Source organism: Telmatherina bonti (assembly GCF_933228915.1).
Source record: "Telmatherina bonti genome assembly, chromosome: 19".
NCBI lineage: Eukaryota > Metazoa > Chordata > Actinopteri > Atheriniformes > Telmatherinidae > Telmatherina > Telmatherina bonti.
The window spans coordinates 37,573,341-37,596,267 of NC_136617.1; positions in this window are offsets into that span (position 1 = coordinate 37,573,341).

Below are 22,927 nucleotides of genomic sequence, written 5' to 3' on the forward strand. Positions count from 1 at the left end.
TGATTCCAGATTCTGGTCCCAGACTCTGATTCCAGATTCTGGTCCCAGACTCTGGTCCCAGACTCTCGTCCCAGACTCTGATTCCAGACTCTGATTCCAGACTCTGATTCCAGACTCTGATTCCAGATTCTGGTCCCAGACTATGATTCCAGACTCTGGTCCGATACTCTGGTCCCAGACTCTGATTCCAGACTCTGGTCCGATACTCTGGTCCCAGACTCTGGTCCCAGACTCTGATTCCAGACTCTGGTCCCAGACTCTGATTCCAGACTCTGATTCCAGACTCTGATTCCAGATTCTGGTCCCAGACTCTGATTCCAGACTCTGATTCCAGATTCTGGTCCCAGACTCTGATTCCAGACTCTGGTCCGATACTCTGGTCCCAGACTCTGGTCCCAGACTCTGATTCCAGACTCTGGTCCCAGACTCTGATTCCAGACTCTGGTCCCAGACTCTGGTCCCAGACTCTGATTCCAGACTCTGATTCCAGACTCTGATTCCAGACTCTGGTCCCAGACTCTGATTCCAGACTCTGATTCCAGACTCTGATTCCAGACTCTGGTCCCAGACTCTGGTACCAGATTCTGGTCCCAGACTCTCGTCCCAGACTCTGATTCCAGACTCTGATTCCAGATTCTGGTCCCAGACTCTGATCCCAGACTCTCGTCCCAGACTCTGATTCCAGACTCTGGTCCCAGACTCTGATTCCAGATTCTGGTCCCAGACTCTCGTCCCAGACTCTCGTCCCAGACTCTGATTCCAGACTCTGATACCAGATTCTGGTCCCAGACTCTGATTCCAGACTCTGATTCCAGACTCTGGTCCCAGACTCTGATTCCAGACTCTGATTCCAGACTCTGATTCCAGACTCTGGTCCCAGACTCTGATTCCAGATTCTGGTCCCAGACTCTGATTCCAGATTCTGGTCCCAGACTCTGGTCCCAGACTCTCGTCCCAGACTCTGATTCCAGACTCTGGTCCCAGACTCTCGTCCCAGACTCTGATTCCAGACTCTGATTCCAGACTCTGGTCCCAGACTCTGATTCCAGACTCTGATTCCAGACTCTCGTCCCTGACTCTGATTCCAGACTCTAGTCCCAGACTCTGATTCCAGACTCTGATTCCAGATTCTGGTCCCAGACTCTGATTCCAGATTCTGGTCCCAGACTCTCGTCCCAGACTCTGATTCCAGACTCTGATTCCAGAATCTGGTCCCAGACTCTGATTCCAGACTCTGATACCAGATTCTGGTCCCAGACTCTGATTCCAGACTCTGATTCCAGATTCTGGTCCCAGACTCTGATTTCAGACTCTGGTCCCAGACTCTGGTCCCAGACTCTGATTCGAGACTCTGGTCCCAGACTCTAGTCCCAGACTCTGATTCCAGACTCTGATTCCAGACTCTGATTCCAGATTCTGGTCCCAGACTCTGATTCCAGATTCTGGTCCCAGACTCTGGTCCGAGACTCTCGTCCCAGACTCTGATTCCAGACTCTGATTCCAGACTCTGGTCCCAGACTCTGATTCCAGACTGATTCCAGACTCTGGTCCCAGACTCTGATTCCAGACTCTCGTCCCAGACTCTGATTCCAGACTCTGGTCCCAGACTCTGATTCCAGACTCTGATTCCAGACTCTGGTCCCAGACTCTGATTCCAGACTCTGGTCCCAGACTCTGATTCCAGACTCTGATTCCAGATTCTGGTCCCAGACTCTGATTCCAGATTCTGGTTCCAGACTATGGTCCCAGACTCTCGTCCCAGACTCTGATTCCAGACTCTGGTCCCAGACTCTCGTCCCAGACTCTGATTCCAGACTCTGATCCCAGATTCTGGTCCCAGACTCTGGTCCCAGACTCTGATTCCAGACTCTGATTCCAGACTCTGGTCCCAGACTCTGATTCCAGACTCTGGTCCCAGACTCTGATTCCAGATTCTGGTCCCAGACTCTGATTCCAGATTCTGGTCCCAGACTCTGGTCCCAGACTCTGATTCCAGACTCTGATTCCAGACTCTGGTCCCAGACTCTGATTCCAGACTCTGATTCCAGACTCTGATTCCAGACTCTGATTCCAGATTCTGGTCCCAGACTCTGATTCCAGACTCTGGTCCGATACTCTGGTCCCAGACTCTGGTCCCAGACTCTGATTCCAGACTCTGGTCCCAGACTCTGATTCCAGACTCTGGTCCCAGACTCTGGTCCCAGACTCTGATTCCAGACTCTGATTCCAGACTCTGATTCCAGACTCTGGTCCCAGACTCTGATTCCAGACTCTGATTCCAGATTCTGGTCCCAGACTCTGATTCCAGATTCTGGTCCCAGACTCTGGTCCCAGACTCTCGTCCCAGACTCTGATTCCAGATTCTGGTCCAAGACTCTCGTCCCAGACTCTGATTCCAGACTCTGGTTCCAGACTCTCGTCCCAGACTCTGATTCCAGACTCTGATTCCAGACTCTGGTCCCAGACTCTGCTTCCAGACTCTGGTCCCAGACTCTGATTCCAGACTCTGGTCCCAGACTCTGATTCCAGACTCTGATTCCAGATTCTGGTCCCAGACTCTGATTCCAGATTCTGGTCCCAGACTCTGGTCCCAGACTCTCGTCCCAGACTCTGATTCCAGACTCTGGTCCCAGACTCTCGTCCCAGACTCTGATTCCAGACTCTGATCCCAGATTCTGGTCCCAGACTCTGGTCCCAGACTCTGATTCCAGACTCTGATTCCAGACTCTGGTCCCAGACTCTGATTCCAGACTCTGGTCCCAGACTCTGATTCCAGATTCTGGTCCCAGACTCTGATTCCAGATTCTGGTCCCAGACTCTGGTCCCAGACTCTGATTCCAGACTCTGATTCCAGACTCTGATTCCAGACTCTGATTCCAGATTCTGGTCCCAGACTCTGATTCCAGACTCTGATTCCAGATTCTGGTCCCAGACTCTGATTCCAGACTCTGGTCCGATACTCTGGTCCCAGACTCTGGTCCCAGACTCTGATTCCAGACTCTGGTCCCAGACTCTGATTCCAGACTCTGGTCCCAGACTCTGGTCCCAGACTCTGATTCCAGACTCTGATTCCAGACTCTGATTCCAGACTCTGGTCCCAGACTCTGATTCCAGACTCTGATTCCAGACTCTGATTCCAGACTCTGGTCCCAGACTCTGGTACCAGATTCTGGTCCCAGACTCTCGTCCCAGACTCTGATTCCAGACTCTGATTCCAGATTCTGGTCCCAGACTCTGATCCCAGACTCTCGTCCCAGACTCTGATTCCAGACTCTGGTCCCAGACTCTCGTCCCAGACTCTCGTCCCAGACTCTGATTCCAGACTCTGATACCAGATTCTGGTCCCAGACTCTGATTCCAGACTCTGATTCCAGACTCTGGTCCCAGACTCTGATTCCAGACTCTGATTCCAGACTCTGATTCCGGACTCTGGTCCCAGACTCTGATTCCAGATTCTGGTCCCAGACTCTGATTCCAGATTCTGGTCCCAGACTCTGGTCCCAGACTCTCGTCCCAGACTCTGATTCCAGACTCTGATTCCAGACTCTGGTCCCAGACTCTGATTCCAGACTCTGATTCCAGACTCTCGTCCCAGACTCTGATTCCAGACTCTGGTCCCAGACTCTGATTCCAGACTCTGATTCCAGATTCTGGTCCCAGACTCTGATTCCAGATTCTGGTCCCAGACTCTCGTCCCAGACTCTGATTCCAGACTCTGATTCCAGACTCTGGTCCCAGACTCTGATTCCAGACTCTGATACCAGATTCTGGTCCCAGACTCTGATTCCAGACTCTGATTCCAGATTCTGGTCCCAGACTCTGATTTCAGACTCTGGTCCCAGACTCTGGTCCCAGACTCTGGTCCCAGACTCTCGTCCCAGACTCTGATTCCAGACTCTGATTCCAGACTCTGGTCCCAGACTCTGATTCCAGACTCTGATTCCAGACTCTCGTCCCTGACTCTGATTCCAGACTCTGGTCCCAGACTCTGATTCCAGACTCTGATTCCAGATTCTGGTCCCAGACTCTGATTCCAGATTCTGGTCCCAGACTCTCGTCCCAGACTCTGATTCCAGACTCTGATTCCAGACTCTGGTCCCAGACTCTGATTCCAGACTCTGATACCAGATTCTGGTCCCAGACTCTGATTCCAGACTCTGATTCCAGATTCTGGTCCCAGACTCTGATTTCAGACTCTGGTCCCAGACTCTGGTCCCAGACTCTGATTCCAGACTCTGGTCCCAGACTCTGGTCCCAGACTCTGATTCCAGACTCTGATTCCAGACTCTGATTCCAGATTCTGGTCCCAGACTCTGATTCCAGATTCTGGTCCCAGACTCTGGTCCCAGACTCTCGTCCCAGACTCTGATTCCAGACTCTGATTCCAGACTCTGGTCCCAGACTCTGATTCCAGACTGATTCCAGACTCTGGTCCCAGACTCTGATTCCAAACTCTCGTCCCAGACTCTGATTCCAGACTCTGGTCCCAGACTCTGATTCCAGACTCTGATTCCAGACTCTGGTCCCAGACTCTGATTCCAGACTCTGGTCCCAGACTCTGAGTCCAGACTCTGATTCCAGACTCTCGTCCCAGACTCTGATTCCAGACTCTGGTCCCAGACTCTGATTCCAGACTCTGATTCCAGACTCTGGTCCCAGACTCTGATTCCAGACTCTGATTCCAGATTCTGGTCCCAGACTCTGATTCCAGATTCTGGTCCCAGACTCTGGTCCCAGACTCTCGTCCCAGACTCTGATTCCAGACTCTGGTCCCAGACTCTCGTCCCAGACTCTGATTCCAGACTCTGATCCCAGATTCTGGTCCCAGACTCTGGTCCCAGACTCTGATTCCAGACTCTGATTCCAGACTCTGGTCCCAGACTCTGATTCCAGACTCTGGTCCCAGACTCTGATTCCAGATTCTGGTCCCAGACTCTGATTCCAGATTCTGGTCCCAGACTCTGGTCCCAGACTCTGATTCCAGACTCTGATTCCAGACTCTGGTCCCAGACTCTGATTCCAGACTCTGATTCCAGACTCTGATTCCAGACTCTGATTCCAGATTCTGGTCCCAGACTATGATTCCAGACTCTGGTCCGATACTCTGGTCCCAGACTCTGATTCCAGACTCTGGTCCGATACTCTGGTCCCAGACTCTGGTCCCAGACTCTGATTCCAGACTCTGGTCCCAGACTCTGATTCCAGACTCTGGTCCCAGACTCTGGTCCCAGACTCTGATTCCAGACTCTGATTCCAGACTCTGATTCCAGACTCTGGTCCCAGACTCTGATTCCAGACTCTGATTCCAGATTCTGGTCCCAGACTCTGATTCCAGATTCTGGTCCCAGACTCTGGTCCCAGACTCTCGTCCCAGACTCTGATTCCAGACTCTGGTCCAAGACTCTCGTCCCAGACTCTGATTCCAGACTCTGGTCCCAGACTCTGGTCCCAGACTCTGATTCCAGACTCTGATTCCAGACTCTGGTCCCAGACTCTGATTCCAGACTCTGGTCCCAGACTCTGATTCCAGACTCTGGTCCCAGACTCTGATTCCAGACTCTGATTCCAGATTCTGGTCCCAGACTCTGATTCCAGATTCTGGTCCCAGACTCTGGTCCCAGACTCTCGTCCCAGACTCTGATTCCAGACTCTGGTCCCAGACTCTCGTCCCAGACTCTGATTCCAGACTCTGATCCCAGATTCTGGTCCCAGACTCTGGTCCCAGACTCTGATTCCAGACTCTGATTCCAGACTCTGGTCCCAGACTCTGATTCCAGACTCTGGTCCCAGACTCTGATTCCAGATTCTGGTCCCAGACTCTGATTCCAGATTCTGGTCCCAGATTCTGGTCCCAGACTCTGATTCCAGATTCTGGTCCCAGACTCTGGTCCCAGACTCTGATTCCAGACTCTGATTCCAGACTCTGGTCCCAGACTCTGACTCCAGACTCTGATTCCAGACTCTGATTCCAGACTCTGATTCCAGACTCTGGTCCCAGACTCTGATTCCAGACTCTGATTCCAGACTCTGGTCCCAGACTCTGATTCCAGACTCTCGTCCCAGACTCTGAGTCCAGACTCTGATTCCAGACTCTCGTCCCAGACTCTGATTCCAGACTCTGGTCCCAGACTCTGATTCCAGACTCTGATTCCAGACTCTGATTCCAGACTCTGGTCCCAGACTCTGATTCCAGATTCTGGTCCCAGACTCTGATTCCAGATTCTGGTCCCAGACTCTGGTCCCAGACTCTCGTCCCAGACTCTGATTCCAGACTCTGGTCCCAGACTCTCGTCCCAGACTCTGATTCCAGACTCTGATTCCAGACTCTGGTCCCAGACTCTGATTCCAGACTCTGATTCCAGACTCTCGTCCCTGACTCTGATTCCAGACTCTGGTCCCAGACTCTGATTCCAGACTCTGATTCCAGATTCTGGTCCCAGACTCTGATTCCAGATTCTGGTCCCAGACTCTCGTCCCAGACTCTGATTCCAGACTCTGATTCCAGACTCTGGTCCCAGACTCTGATTCCAGACTCTGATACCAGATTCTGGTCCCAGACTCTGATTCCAGACTCTGATTCCAGATTCTGGTCCCAGACTCTGATTTCAGACTCTGGTCCCAGACTCTGGTCCCAGACTCTGATTCCAGACTCTGGTCCCAGACTCTGGTCCCAGACTCTGATTCCAGACTCTGATTCCAGACTCTGATTCCAGATTCTGGTCCCAGACTCTGATTCCAGATTCTGGTCCCAGACTCTGGTCCCAGACTCTCGTCCCAGACTCTGATTCCAGACTCTGATTCCAGACTCTGATTCCAGACTCTGATTCCAGATTCTGGTCCCAGACTATGATTCCAGACTCTGGTCCGATACTCTGGTCCCAGACTCTGATTCCAGACTCTGGTCCGATACTCTGGTCCCAGACTCTGGTCCCAGACTCTGATTCCAGACTCTGGTCCCAGACTCTGATTCCAGACTCTGGTCCCAGACTCTGGTCCCAGACTCTGATTCCAGACTCTGATTCCAGACTCTGATTCCAGACTCTGATTCCAGACTCTGATTCCAGACTCTGGTCCCAGACTCTGATTCCAGACTCTGATTCCAGATTCTGGTCCCAGACTCTGATTCCAGACTCTGATTCCAGACTCTGGTCCCAGACTCTGGTCCCAGACTCTGATTCCAGACTCTGGTCCAAGACTCTCGTCCCAGACTCTGATTCCAGACTCTGGTCCCAGACTCTGGTCCCAGACTCTGATTCCAGACTCTGATTCCAGACTCTGGTCCCAGACTCTGATTCCAGACTCTGGTCCCAGACTCTGATTCCAGACTCTGGTCCCAGACTCTGATTCCAGACTCTGATTCCAGATTCTGGTCCCAGACTCTGATTCCAGATTCTGGTCCCAGACTCTGGTCCCAGACTCTCGTCCCAGACTCTGATTCCAGACTCTGGTCCCAGACTCTCGTCCCAGACTCTGATTCCAGACTCTGATCCCAGATTCTGGTCCCAGACTCTGGTCCCAGACTCTGATTCCAGACTCTGATTCCAGACTCTGGTCCCAGACTCTGATTCCAGACTCTGGTCCCAGACTCTGATTCCAGATTCTGGTCCCAGACTCTGATTCCAGATTCTGGTCCCAGATTCTGGTCCCAGACTCTGATTCCAGATTCTGGTCCCAGACTCTGGTCCCAGACTCTGATTCCAGACTCTGATTCCAGACTCTGGTCCCAGACTCTGACTCCAGACTCTGATTCCAGACTCTGATTCCAGACTCTGATTCCAGACTCTGGTCCCAGACTCTGATTCCAGACTCTGATTCCAGACTCTGGTCCCAGACTCTGATTCCAGACTCTCGTCCCAGACTCTGAGTCCAGACTCTGATTCCAGACTCTCGTCCCAGACTCTGATTCCAGACTCTGGTCCCAGACTCTGATTCCAGACTCTGATTCCAGACTCTGATTCCAGACTCTGGTCCCAGACTCTGATTCCAGATTCTGGTCCCAGACTCTGATTCCAGATTCTGGTCCCAGACTCTGGTCCCAGACTCTCGTCCCAGACTCTGATTCCAGACTCTGGTCCCAGACTCTCGTCCCAGACTCTGATTCCAGACTCTGATTCCAGACTCTGGTCCCAGACTCTGATTCCAGACTCTGATTCCAGACTCTCGTCCCTGACTCTGATTCCAGACTCTGGTCCCAGACTCTGATTCCAGACTCTGATTCCAGATTCTGGTCCCAGACTCTGATTCCAGATTCTGGTCCCAGACTCTCGTCCCAGACTCTGATTCCAGACTCTGATTCCAGACTCTGGTCCCAGACTCTGATTCCAGACTCTGATACCAGATTCTGGTCCCAGACTCTGATTCCAGACTCTGATTCCAGATTCTGGTCCCAGACTCTGATTTCAGACTCTGGTCCCAGACTCTGGTCCCAGACTCTGATTCCAGACTCTGGTCCCAGACTCTGGTCCCAGACTCTGATTCCAGACTCTGATTCCAGACTCTGATTCCAGATTCTGGTCCCAGACTCTGATTCCAGATTCTGGTCCCAGACTCTGGTCCCAGACTCTCGTCCCAGACTCTGATTCCAGACTCTGATTCCAGACTCTGGTCCCAGACTCTGATTCCAGACTGATTCCAGACTCTGGTCCCAGACTCTGATTCCAGACTCTCGTCCCAGACTCTGATTCCAGACTCTGGTCCCAGACTCTGATTCCAGACTCTGATTCCAGACTCTGGTCCCAGACTCTGATTCCAGACTCTGGTCCCAGACTCTGAGTCCAGACTCTGATTCCAGACTCTGGTCCCAGACTCTGATTCCAGACTCTGGTGCCAGACTCTGGTCCCAGACTCTGATTCCAGACTCTGGTCCCAGACTCTCGTCCCAGACTCTGATTCCAGACTCTGATTCCAGATTCTGGTCCCAGACTCTGATTCCAGATTCTGGTCCCAGACTCTGGTCCCAGACTCTCGTCCCAGACTCTGATTCCAGACTCTGGTCCCAGACTCTCGTCCCAGACTCTGATTCCAGACTCTGGTCCCAGACTCTCGTCCCAGACTCTGATTCCAGACTCTGATTCCAGACTCTGGTCCCAGACTCTGATTCCAGATTCTGGTCCCAGACTCTGGTCCCAGACTCTCGTCCCAGACTCTGATTCCAGACTCTGGTCCCAGACTCTCGTCCCAGACTCTGATTCCAGACTCTGATACCAGATTCTGGTCCCAGACTCTGATTCCAGACTCTGATTCCAGACTCTGGTCCCAGACTCTGATTCCAGACTCTGGTCCCAGACTCTGGTCCCAGACTCTGATTGCAGACTCTGATTCCAGACTCTGATTCCAGATTCTGGTCCCAGACTCTGATTCCAGATTCTGGTCCCAGACTCTGGTCCCAGACTCTCGTCCCAGACTCTGATTCCAGACTCTGATTCCAGACTCTGGTCCCAGACTCTGATTCCAGACTCTGATTCCAGACTCTGGTCCCAGACTCTGATTCCAGACTCTCGTCCCAGACTCTGATTCCAGACTCTGGTCCCAGACTCTGATTCCAGACTCTGATTCCAGACTCTGGTCCCAGACTCTGATTCCAGACTCTGGTCCCAGACTCTGAGTCCAGACTCTGATTCCAGACTCTCGTCCCAGACTCTGATTCCAGACTCTGGTCCCAGACTCTGATTCCAGACTCTGATTCCAGACTCTGGTCCCAGACTCTGATTCCAGACTCTGATTCCAGATTCTGGTCCCAGACTCTGATTCCAGATTCTGGTCCCAGACTCTCGTCCCAGACTCTCGTCCCAGACTCTGATTCCAGACTCAGGTCCCAGACTCTCGTCCCAGACTCTGATTCCAGACTCTGGTCCCAGACTCTCATCCCAGACTCTGATTCCAGACTCTGATTCCAGACTCTGGTCCCAGACTCTGATTCCAGACTCTGATTCCAGATTCTGGTCCCAGACTCTGATTCCAGATTCTGGTCCCAGACTCTGGTCCCAGACTCTCGTCCCAGACTCTGATTCCAGACTCTGGTCCCAGACTCTCGTCCCAGACTCTGATTCCAGACTCTGATCCCAGATTCTGGTCCCAGACTCTGATTCCAGACTCTGATTCCAGACTCTGGTCCCAGACTCTGATTCCAGACTCTGGTCCCAGACTCTGGTCCCAGACTCTGATTCCAGACTCTGATTCCAGACTCTGATTCCAGATTCTGGTCCCAGACTCTGATTCCAGATTCTGGTCCCAGACTCTGGTCCCAGACTCTGGTCCCAGACTCTGATTCCAGACTCTGATTCCAGACTCTGGTCCCAGACTCTGATTCCAGACTGATTCCAGACTCTGGTCCCAGACTCTGATTCCAGACTCTGGTCCCAGACTCTGATTCCAGACTCTGGTCCCAGACTCTGATTCCAGACTCTGATTCCAGACTCTGGTCCCAGACTCTATTTCCAGACTCTCGTCCCAGACTCTGATTCCAGACTCTGGTCCCAGACTCTGATTCCAGACTCTGATTCCAGACTCTGGTCCCAGACTCTGATTCCAGACTCTGATTCCAGATTCTGGTCCCAGACTCTGATTCCACATTCTGGTCCCAGACTCTGGTCCCAGACACTCGTCCCAGACTCTGATTCCAGACTCTGGTCCCAGACTCTCGTCCCAGACTCTGATTCCAGACTCTGGTCCCAGACTCTCGTCCCAGACTCTGGTCCCAGACTCTGATTCCAGACTCTGATTCCAGATTCTGGTCCCAGACTCTGATTCCAGATTCTGGTCCCAGACTCTGGTCCCAGACTCTCGTCCCAGACTCTGATTCCAGACTCTGATTCCAGACTCTGGTCCCAGACTCTGATTCCAGACTGATTCCAGACTCTGGTCCCAGACTCTGATTCCAGACTCTCGTCCCAGACTCTGATTCCAGACTCTGGTCCCAGACTCTGATTCCAGACTCTGATTCCAGACTCTGGTCCCAGACTCTGATTCCAGACTCTGATTCCAGACTCTGGTCCCAGACTCTGATTCCAGACTCTCGTCCCAGACTCTGATTCCAGACTCTGGTCCCAGACTCTGATTCCAGACTCTGATTCCAGACTCTGGTCCCAGACTCTGATTCCAGACTCTGGTCCCAGACTCTGATTCCAGACTCTGATTCCAGACTCTGGTCCCAGACTCTGATTCCAGACTCTGGTCCCAGACTCTGAGTCCAGACTCTGATTCCAGACTCTCGTCCCAGACTCTGATTCCAGACTCTGGTCCCAGACTCTGATTCCAGACTCTGATTCCAGACTCTGGTCCCAGACTCTGATTCCAGACTCTGATTCCAGATTCTGGTCCCAGACTCTGATTCCAGATTCTGGTCCCAGACTCTCGTCCCAGACTCTCGTCCCAGACTCTGATTCCAGACTCAGGTCCCAGACTCTCGTCCCAGACTCTGATTCCAGACTCTGGTCCCAGACTCTCGTCCCAGACTCTGATTCCAGACTCTGATTCCAGACTCTGGTCCCAGACTCTGATTCCAGACTCTGATTCCAGATTCTGGTCCCAGACTCTGATTCCAGATTCTGGTCCCAGACTCTGGTCCCAGACTCTCGTCCCAGACTCTGATTCCAGACTCTGGTCCCAGACTCTCGTCCCAGACTCTGATTCCAGACTCTGATCCCAGATTCTGGTCCCAGACTCTGATTCCAGACTCTGATTCCAGACTCTGGTCCCAGACTCTGATTCCAGACTCTGGTCCCAGACTCTGGTCCCAGACTCTGATTCCAGACTCTGATTCCAGACTCTGATTCCAGATTCTGGTCCCAGACTCTGATTCCAGATTCTGGTCCCAGACTCTGGTCCCAGACTCTGGTCCCAGACTCTGATTCCAGACTCTGATTCCAGACTCTGGTCCCAGACTCTGATTCCAGACTGATTCCAGACTCTGGTCCCAGACTCTGATTCCAGACTCTGGTCCCAGACTCTGATTCCAGACTCTGGTCCCAGACTCTGATTCCAGACTCTGATTCCAGACTCTGGTCCCAGACTCTATTTCCAGACTCTCGTCCCAGACTCTGATTCCAGACTCTGGTCCCAGACTCTGATTCCAGACTCTGATTCCAGACTCTGGTCCCAGACTCTGATTCCAGACTCTGATTCCAGATTCTGGTCCCAGACTCTGATTCCAGATTCTGGTCCCAGACTCTGGTCCCAGACACTCGTCCCAGACTCTGATTCCAGACTCTGGTCCCAGACTCTCGTCCCAGACTCTGATTCCAGACTCTGGTCCCAGACTCTCGTCCCAGACTCTGGTCCCAGACTCTGATTCCAGACTCTGATTCCAGATTCTGGTCCCAGACTCTGATTCCAGATTCTGGTCCCAGACTCTGGTCCCAGACTCTCGTCCCAGACTCTGATTCCAGACTCTGATTCCAGACTCTGGTCCCAGACTCTGATTCCAGACTGATTCCAGACTCTGGTCCCAGACTCTGATTCCAGACTCTCGTCCCAGACTCTGATTCCAGACTCTGGTCCCAGACTCTGATTCCAGACTCTGATTCCAGACTCTGGTCCCAGACTCTGATTCCAGACTCTGGTCCCAGACTCTGAGTCCAGACTCTGATTCCAGACTCTCGTCCCAGACTCTGATTCCAGACTCTGGTCCCAGACTCTGATTCCAGACTCTGATTCCAGATTCTGGTCCCAGACTCTGAATCCAGATTCTGGTCCCAGACTCTGGTCCCAGACACTCGTCCCAGACTCTGATTCCAGACTCTGGTCCCAGACTCTCGTCCCAGACTCTGATTCCAGACTCTGGTCCCAGACTCTCGTCCCAGACTCTGGTCCCAGACTCTGATTCCAGACTCTGATTCCAGACTCTGGTCCCAGACTCTGATTCCAGACTCTGGTCCCAGACTCTGAGTCCAGACTCTGATTCCAGACTCTCGTCCCAGACTCTGATTCCAGACTCTGGTCCCAGACTCTGATTCCAGACTCTGATTCCAGACTCTGGTCCCAGACTCTGATTCCAGACTCTGATTCCAGATTCTGGTCCCAGACTCTGATTCCAGATTCTGGTCCCAGACTCTCGTCCCAGACTCTCGTCCCAGACTCTGATTCCAGACTCTGGTCCCAGACTCTCGTCCCAGACTCTGATTCCAGACTCTGGTCCCAGACTCTCGTCCCAGACTCTGATTCCAGACTCTGATTCCAGACTCTGGTCCCAGACTCTGATTCCAGACTCTGATTCCAGATTCTGGTCCCAGACTCTGATTCCAGATTCTGGTCCCAGACTCTGGTCCCAGACTCTCGTCCCAGACTCTGATTCCAGACTCTGGTCCCAGACTCTCGTCCCAGACTCTGATTCCAGACTCTGATCCCAGATTCTGGTCCCAGACTCTGATTCCAGACTCTGATTCCAGACTCTGGTCCCAGACTCTGATTCCAGACTCTGGTCCCAGACTCTGGTCCCAGACTCTGATTCCAGACTCTGATTCCAGACTCTGATTCCAGATTCTGGTCCCAGACTCTGATTCCAGATTCTGGTCCCAGACTCTGGTCCCAGACTCTGGTCCCAGACTCTGATTCCAGACTCTGATTCCAGACTCTGGTCCCAGACTCTGATTCCAGACTGATTCCAGACTCTGGTCCCAGACTCTGATTCCAGACTCTGGTCCCAGACTCTGATTCCAGACTCTGGTCCCAGACTCTGATTCCAGACTCTGATTCCAGACTCTGGTCCCAGACTCTATTTCCAGACTCTCGTCCCAGACTCTGATTCCAGACTCTGGTCCCAGACTCTGATTCCAGACTCTGATTCCAGACTCTGGTCCCAGACTCTGATTCCAGACTCTGATTCCAGATTCTGGTCCCAGACTCTGATTCCAGATTCTGGTCCCAGACTCTGGTCCCAGACACTCGTCCCAGACTCTGATTCCAGACTCTGGTCCCAGACTCTCGTCCCAGACTCTGATTCCAGACTCTGGTCCCAGACTCTCGTCCCAGACTCTGGTCCCAGACTCTGATTCCAGACTCTGATTCCAGATTCTGGTCCCAGACTCTGATTCCAGATTCTGGTCCCAGACTCTGGTCCCAGACTCTCGTCCCAGACTCTGATTCCAGACTCTGATTCCAGACTCTGGTCCCAGACTCTGATTCCAGACTGATTCCAGACTCTGGTCCCAGACTCTGATTCCAGACTCTCGTCCCAGACTCTGATTCCAGACTCTGGTCCCAGACTCTGATTCCAGACTCTGATTCCAGACTCTGGTCCCAGACTCTGATTCCAGACTCTGGTCCCAGACTCTGAGTCCAGACTCTGATTCCAGACTCTCGTCCCAGACTCTGATTCCAGACTCTGGTCCCAGACTCTGATTCCAGACTCTGATTCCAGATTCTGGTCCCAGACTCTGATTCCAGATTCTGGTCCCAGACTCTGGTCCCAGACACTCGTCCCAGACTCTGATTCCAGACTCTGGTCCCAGACTCTCGTCCCAGACTCTGATTCCAGACTCTGGTCCCAGACTCTCGTCCCAGACTCTGGTCCCAGACTCTGATTCCAGACTCTCGTCCCAGACTCTGGTCCCAGACTCTGATTCCAGACTCTGATTCCAGATTCTGGTCCCAGACTCTGATCGCAGATTCTGGTCCCAGACTCTGGTCCCAGACTCTCGTCCCAGACTCTGATTCCAGACTCTGATCCCAGACTCTGGTCCCAGACTCTGATTCCAGACTCTGATTCCAGACTCTGGTCCCAGACGCTGATTCCAGACTCTCGTCCCAGACTCTGATTCCAGACTCTGGTCCCAGACTCTGATTCCAGACTCTGATTCCAGACTCTGGTCCCAGACTCTGATTCCAGACTCTCGTCCCAGACTCTGAGTCCAGACTCTGATTCCAGACTCTCGTCCCAGACTCTGATTCCAGACTCTGGTCCCAGACTCTGATTCCAGACTCTGATTCCAGATTCTGGTCCCAGACTCTGATTCCAGATTCTGGTCCCAGACTCTGGTCCCAGACTCTCGTCCCAGACTCTGATTCCAGACTCTGGTCCCAGACTCTCGTCCCAGACTCTGATTCCAGATTCTGGTCCCAGACTCTCGTCCCAGACTCTGATTCCAGACTCTGATTCCAGACTCTGGTCCCAGACTCTGATTCCAGACTCTGGTCCCAGACTCTGATTCCAGACTCTGGTCCCAGATTCTGGTCCCAGACTCTCGTCCCAGACTCTGATTCCAGACTCTGATTCCAGATTCTGGTCCCAGACTCTGATCCCAGACTCTCGTCCCAGACTCTGATTCCAGACTCTGGTCCCAGACTCTGATTCCAGATTCTGGTCCCAGACTCTCGTCCCAGACTCTGATTCCAGACTCTGATTCCAGACTCTGGTCCCAGACTCTGATTCCAGACTGATTCCAGACTCTGGTCCCAGACTCTGATTCCAGACTCTCGTCCCAGACTCTGATTCCAGACTCTGGTCCCAGACTCTGATTCCAGACTCTGATTCCAGACTCTGGTCCCAGACTCTGATTCCAGACTCTGGTCCCAGACTCTGAGTCCAGACTCTGATTCCAGACTCTCGTCCCAGACTCTGATTCCAGACTCTGGTCCCAGACTCTGATTCCAGACTCTGATTCCAGATTCTGGTCCCAGACTCTGATTGCAGATTCTGGTCCCAGACTCTGGTCCCAGACACTCGTCCCAGACTCTGATTCCAGACTCTGGTCCCAGACTCTCGTCCCAGACTCTGATTCCAGACTCTGGTCCCAGACTCTCGTCCCAGACTCTGGTCCCAGACTCTGATTCCAGACTCTGATTCCAGATTCTGGTCCCAGACTCTGATCGCAGATTCTGGTCCCAGACTCTGGTCCCAGACTCTCGTCCCAGACTCTGATTCCAGACTCTGATTCCAGACTCTGGTCCCAGACTCTGATTCCAGACTCTGATTCCAGACTCTGGTCCCAGACTCTGATTCCAGACTCTCGTCCCAGACTTTGATTCCAGACTCTCGTCCCAGACTCTGATTCCAGACTCTGGTCCCAGACTCTGGTCCCAGACTCTCGTCCCAGACTCTGATTCCAGACTCTGGTCCCAGACTCTCGTCCCAGACTCTGGTCCCAGACTCTGATTCCAGACTCTGATTCCAGATTCTGGTCCCAGACTCTGATCGCAGATTCTGGTCCCAGACTCTGGTCCCAGACTCTCGTCCCATACTCTGATTCCAGACTCTGATTCCAGACTCTGGTCCCAGACTCTGATTCCAGACTCTGATTCCAGACTCTGGTCCCAGACTCTGATTCCAGACTCTGGTCCCAGACTTTGATTCCAGACTCTCGTCCCAGACTCTGATTCCAGACTCTGGTCCCAGACTCTGGTCCCAGACTCTGATTCCAGACTCTCGTCCCAGACTCTGAGTCCAGACTCTGATTCCAGACTCTCGTCCCAGACTCTGATTCCAGACTCTGGTCCCAGACTCTGATTCCAGACTCTGATTCCAGACTCTGGTCCCAGACTCTGATTCCAGACTCTGATTCCAGATTCTGGTCCCAGACTCTGATTCCAGATTCTGGTCCCAGACTCTGGTCCCAGACTCTCGTCCCAGACTCTGATTCCAGACTCTGGTCCCAGACTCTCGTCCCAGACTCTGATTCCAGACTCTGGTCCCAGACTCTCGTCCCAGACTCTGATTCCAGACTCTGATTCCAGACTCTGGTCCCAGACTCTGATTCCAGACTCTGGTCCCAGACTCTGATTCCAGACTCTGATTCCAGACTCTGGTCCCAGACTCTGATTCCAGACTCTGGTCCCAGACTCTGATTCCAGACTCTGATTCCAGATTCTGGTCCCAGACTCTGATTCCAGATTCTGGTCCCAGACTCTGGTCCCAGACTCTCGTCCCAGACTCTGATTCCAGACTCTGGTCCCAGACTCTCGTCCCAGACTCTGATTCCAGACTCTGATCCCAGATTCTGGTCCCAGACTCTGGTCCCAGACTCTGATTCCAGACTCTGATTCCAGACTCTGGTCCCAGACTCTGATTCCAGACTCTGGTCCCAGACTCTGATTCCAGATTCTGGTCCCAGACTCTGATTCCAGATTCTGGTCCCAGATTCTGATTCCAGACTCTGATTCCAGACTCTGGTTCCAGACTCTGATTCCAGATTCTGGTCCCAGACTCTGATTCCAGACTCTGATTCCAGATTCTGGTCCCAGACTCTGATTCCAGACTCTGGTCCCAGACTCTGGTCCCAGACTCTGATTCCAGACTCTGGTCCCAGACATTGATTCCAGACTCTGGTCCCAGACTCTGGTCCCAGACTCTGATTCCAGACTCTGATTCCAGACTCTGATTCCAGACTCTGGTCCCAGACTCTGATTCCAGACTCTGATTCCAGACTCTGATTCCAGACTCTGGTCCCAGACTCTGGTACCAGATTCTGGTCCCAGACTCTCGTCCCAGACTCTGATTCCAGACTCTGATTCCAGATTCTGGTCCCAGACTCTGATCCCAGACTCTCGTCCCAGACTCTGATTCCAGACTCTGGTCCCAGACTCTGATTCCAGATTCTGGTCCCAGACGCTCGTCCCAGACTCTGATTCCAGACTCTGATTCCAGATTCTGGTCCCAGACTCTGATTCCAGACTCTGATTCCAGAATCTGGTCCCAGACTCTGATTCCAGATTCTGGTCCCAGACTCTCGTCCAAGACTCTGATTCCAGACTCTGGTCCCAGACTCTGATTCCAGACTCTGATTCCAGATTCTTGTCCCAGACTCTGATTCCAGATTCTGGTCCCAGACTCTGGTCCCAGATTCTCGTCCCAGACTCTGATTCCAGACTCTGGTCCCAGACTCTCGTCCCAGACTCTGATTCCAGACTCTGATACCAGATTCTGGTCCCAGACTCTGATTCCAGACTCTGATTCCAGACTCTGGTCCCAGACTCTGATTCCAGACTCTGATTCCAGACTCTGATTCCAGACTCTGGTCCCAGACTCTGATTCCAGATTCTGGTCCCAGACTCTGATTCCAGATTCTGGTCCCAGACTCTGGTCCCAGACTCTCGTCCCAGACTCTGATTCCAGACTCTGGTCCCAGACTCTCGTCCCAGACTCTGATTCCAGACTCTGATTCCAGACTCTGGTCCCAGACTCTGGTCCCAGACTCTCGTCCCAGACTCTGATTCCAGACTCTGATTCCAGACTCTGGTCCCAGACTCTGATTCCAGACTGATTCCAGACTCTGGTCCCAGACTCTGATTCCAGACTCTCGTCCCAGACTCTGATTCCAGACTCTGGTCCCAGACTCTGATTCCAGACTCTGATTCCAGACTCTGGTCCCAGACTCTGATTCCAGACTCTGGTCCCAGACTCTGAGTCCAGACTCTGATTCCAGACTCTCGTCCCAGACTCTGATTCCAGACTCTGGTCCCAGACTCTGATTCCAGACTCTGATTCCAGATTCTGGTCCCAGACTCTGATTCCAGATTCTGGTCCCAGACTCTGGTCCCAGACACTCGTCCCAGACTCTGATTCCAGACTCTGGTCCCAGACTCTCGTCCCAGACTCTGATTCCAGACTCTGGTCCCAGACTCTCGTCCCAGACTCTGGTCCCAGACTCTGATTCCAGACTCTCGTCCCAGACTCTGGTCCCAGACTCTGATTCCAGACTCTGATTCCAGATTCTGGTCCCAGACTCTGATCGCAGATTCTGGTCCCAGACTCTGGTCCCAGACTCTCGTCCCAGACTCTGATTCCAGACTCTGATCCCAGACTCTGGTCCCAGACTCTGATTCCAGACTCTGATTCCAGACTCTGGTCCCAGACGCTGATTCCAGACTCTCGTCCCAGACTCTGATTCCAGACTCTGGTCCCAGACTCTGATTCCAGACTCTGATTCCAGACTCTGGTCCCAGACTCTGATTCCAGACTCTCGTCCCAGACTCTGAGTCCAGACTCTGATTCCAGACTCTCGTCCCAGACTCTGATTCCAGACTCTGGTCCCAGACTCTGATTCCAGACTCTGATTCCAGATTCTGGTCCCAGACTCTGATTCCAGATTCTGGTCCCAGACTCTGGTCCCAGACTCTCGTCCCAGACTCTGATTCCAGACTCTGGTCCCAGACTCTCGTCCCAGACTCTGATTCCAGATTCTGGTCCCAGACTCTCGTCCCAGACTCTGATTCCAGACTCTGATTCCAGACTCTGGTCCCAGACTCTGATTCCAGACTCTGGTCCCAGACTCTGATTCCAGACTCTGGTCCCAGATTCTGGTCCCAGACTCTCGTCCCAGACTCTGATTCCAGACTCTGATTCCAGATTCTGGTCCCAGACTCTGATCCCAGACTCTCGTCCCAGACTCTGATTCCAGACTCTGGTCCCAGACTCTGATTCCAGATTCTGGTCCCAGACTCTCGTCCCAGACTCTGATTCCAGACTCTGATTCCAGACTCTGGTCCCAGACTCTGATTCCAGACTGATTCCAGACTCTGGTCCCAGACTCTGATTCCAGACTCTCGTCCCAGACTCTGATTCCAGACTCTGGTCCCAGACTCTGATTCCAGACTCTGATTCCAGACTCTGGTCCCAGACTCTGATTCCAGACTCTGGTCCCAGACTCTGAGTCCAGACTCTGATTCCAGACTCTCGTCCCAGACTCTGATTCCAGACTCTGGTCCCAGACTCTGATTCCAGACTCTGATTCCAGATTCTGGTCCCAGACTCTGATTCCAGATTCTGGTCCCAGACTCTGGTCCCAGACACTCGTCCCAGACTCTGATTCCAGACTCTGGTCCCAGACTCTCGTCCCAGACTCTGATTCCAGACTCTGGTCCCAGACTCTCGTCCCAGACTCTGGTCCCAGACTCTGATTCCAGACTCTGATTCCAGATTCTGGTCCCAGACTCTGATCGCAGATTCTGGTCCCAGACTCTGGTCCCAGACTCTCGTCCCAGACTCTGATTCCAGACTCTGATTCCAGACTCTGGTCCCAGACTCTGATTCCAGACTCTGATTCCAGACTCTGGTCCCAGACTCTGATTCCAGACTCTCGTCCCAGACTTTGATTCCAGACTCTCGTCCCAGACTCTGATTCCAGACTCTGGTCCCAGACTCTGGTCCCAGACTCTCGTCCCAGACTCTGATTCCAGACTCTGGTCCCAGACTCTCGTCCCAGACTCTGGTCCCAGACTCTGATTCCAGACTCTGATTCCAGATTCTGGTCCCAGACTCTGATCGCAGATTCTGGTCCCAGACTCTGGTCCCAGACTCTCGTCCCATACTCTGATTCCAGACTCTGATTCCAGACTCTGGTCCCAGACTCTGATTCCAGACTCTGATTCCAGACTCTGGTCCCAGACTCTGATTCCAGACTCTGGTCCCAGACTTTGATTCCAGACTCTCGTCCCAGACTCTGATTCCAGACTCTGGTCCCAGACTCTGATTCCAGACTCTGATTCCAGACTCTGGTCCCAGACTCTGATTCCAGACTCTCGTCCCAGACTCTGAGTCCAGACTCTGATTCCAGACTCTCGTCCCAGACTCTGATTCCAGACTCTGGTCCCAGACTCTGATTCCAGACTCTGATTCCAGACTCTGGTCCCAGACTCTGATTCCAGACTCTGATTCCAGATTCTGGTCCCAGACTCTGATTCCAGATTCTGGTCCCAGACTCTGGTCCCAGACTCTCGTCCCAGACTCTGATTCCAGACTCTGGTCCCAGACTCTCGTCCCAGACTCTGATTCCAGACTCTGGTCCCAGACTCTCGTCCCAGACTCTGATTCCAGACTCTGATTCCAGACTCTGGTCCCAGACTCTGATTCCAGACTCTGGTCCCAGACTCTGATTCCAGACTCTGATTCCAGACTCTGGTCCCAGACTCTGATTCCAGACTCTGGTCCCAGACTCTGATTCCAGACTCTGATTCCAGATTCTGGTCCCAGACTCTGATTCCAGATTCTGGTCCCAGACTCTGGTCCCAGACTCTCGTCCCAGACTCTGATTCCAGACTCTGGTCCCAGACTCTCGTCCCAGACTCTGATTCCAGACTCTGATCCCAGATTCTGGTCCCAGACTCTGGTCCCAGACTCTGATTCCAGACTCTGATTCCAGACTCTGGTCCCAGACTCTGATTCCAGACTCTGGTCCCAGACTCTGATTCCAGATTCTGGTCCCAGACTCTGATTCCAGATTCTGGTCCCAGATTCTGATTCCAGACTCTGATTCCAGACTCTGGTTCCAGACTCTGATTCCAGATTCTGGTCCCAGACTCTGATTCCAGACTCTGATTCCAGATTCTGGTCCCAGACTCTGATTCCAGACTCTGGTCCCAGACTCTGGTCCCAGACTCTGATTCCAGACTCTGGTCCCAGACATTGATTCCAGACTCTGGTCCCAGACTCTGGTCCCAGACTCTGATTCCAGACTCTGATTCCAGACTCTGATTCCAGACTCTGGTCCCAGACTCTGATTCCAGACTCTGATTCCAGACTCTGATTCCAGACTCTGGTCCCAGACTCTGGTACCAGATTCTGGTCCCAGACTCTCGTCCCAGACTCTGATTCCAGACTCTGATTCCAGATTCTGGTCCCAGACTCTGATCCCAGACTCTCGTCCCAGACTCTGATTCCAGACTCTGGTCCCAGACTCTGATTCCAGATTCTGGTCCCAGACGCTCGTCCCAGACTCTGATTCCAGACTCTGATTCCAGATTCTGGTCCCAGACTCTGATTCCAGACTCTGATTCCAGAATCTGGTCCCAGACTCTGATTCCAGATTCTGGTCCCAGACTCTCGTCCAAGACTCTGATTCCAGACTCTGGTCCCAGACTCTGATTCCAGACTCTGATTCCAGATTCTTGTCCCAGACTCTGATTCCAGATTCTGGTCCCAGACTCTGGTCCCAGATTCTCGTCCCAGACTCTGATTCCAGACTCTGGTCCCAGACTCTCGTCCCAGACTCTGATTCCAGACTCTGATACCAGATTCTGGTCCCAGACTCTGATTCCAGACTCTGATTCCAGACTCTGGTCCCAGACTCTGATTCCAGACTCTGATTCCAGACTCTGATTCCAGACTCTGGTCCCAGACTCTGATTCCAGATTCTGGTCCCAGACTCTGATTCCAGATTCTGGTCCCAGACTCTGGTCCCAGACTCTCGTCCCAGACTCTGATTCCAGACTCTGGTCCCAGACTCTCGTCCCAGACTCTGATTCCAGACTCTGATTCCAGACTCTGGTCCCAGACTCTGATTCCAGACTCTGATTCCAGACTCTCGTCCCAGACTCTGATTCCAGACTCTGATTCCAGACTCTCGTCCCAGACTCTGATTCCAGACTCTGGTCCCAGACTCTGATTCCAGACTCTGATTCCAGATTCTGGTCCCAGACTCTTATTCCAGATTCTGGTCCCAGACTCTCGTCCCAGACTCTGATTCCAGACTCTGATTCCAGACTCTGGTCCCAGACTCTGATTCCAGACTCTGATTCCAGATTCTGGTCCCAGACTCTGATTCCAGATTCTGGTCCCAGACTCTGGTCCCAGACTCTGGTCCCAGACTCTGATTCCAGACTCTGATTCCAGACTCTGATCCCAGACTCTGATTCCAGACTCTGATTCCAGACTCTGGTCCCAGACTCTGGTCCCAGACTCTGGTCCCAGACTCTGGTCCCAGACTCTGATTCCAGACTCTGGTCCCAGACTCTGATTCCAGACTCTGATTCCAGATTCTGGTCCCAGACTCTGATTCCAGACTCTGGTCCCAGACTCTGATTCCAGACTCTGATTCCAGACTCTGGTCCCAGACTCTGATTCCAGACTCTGATTCCAGACTCTGGTCCCAGACTCTGGTCCCAGACTCTGGTCCCAGACTCTAGTCCCAGACTCTGATTCCAGACTCTGGTCCCAGACTCTGATTCCAGACTCTGATTCCAGATTCTGGTCCCAGACTCTGATTCCAGATTATGGTCC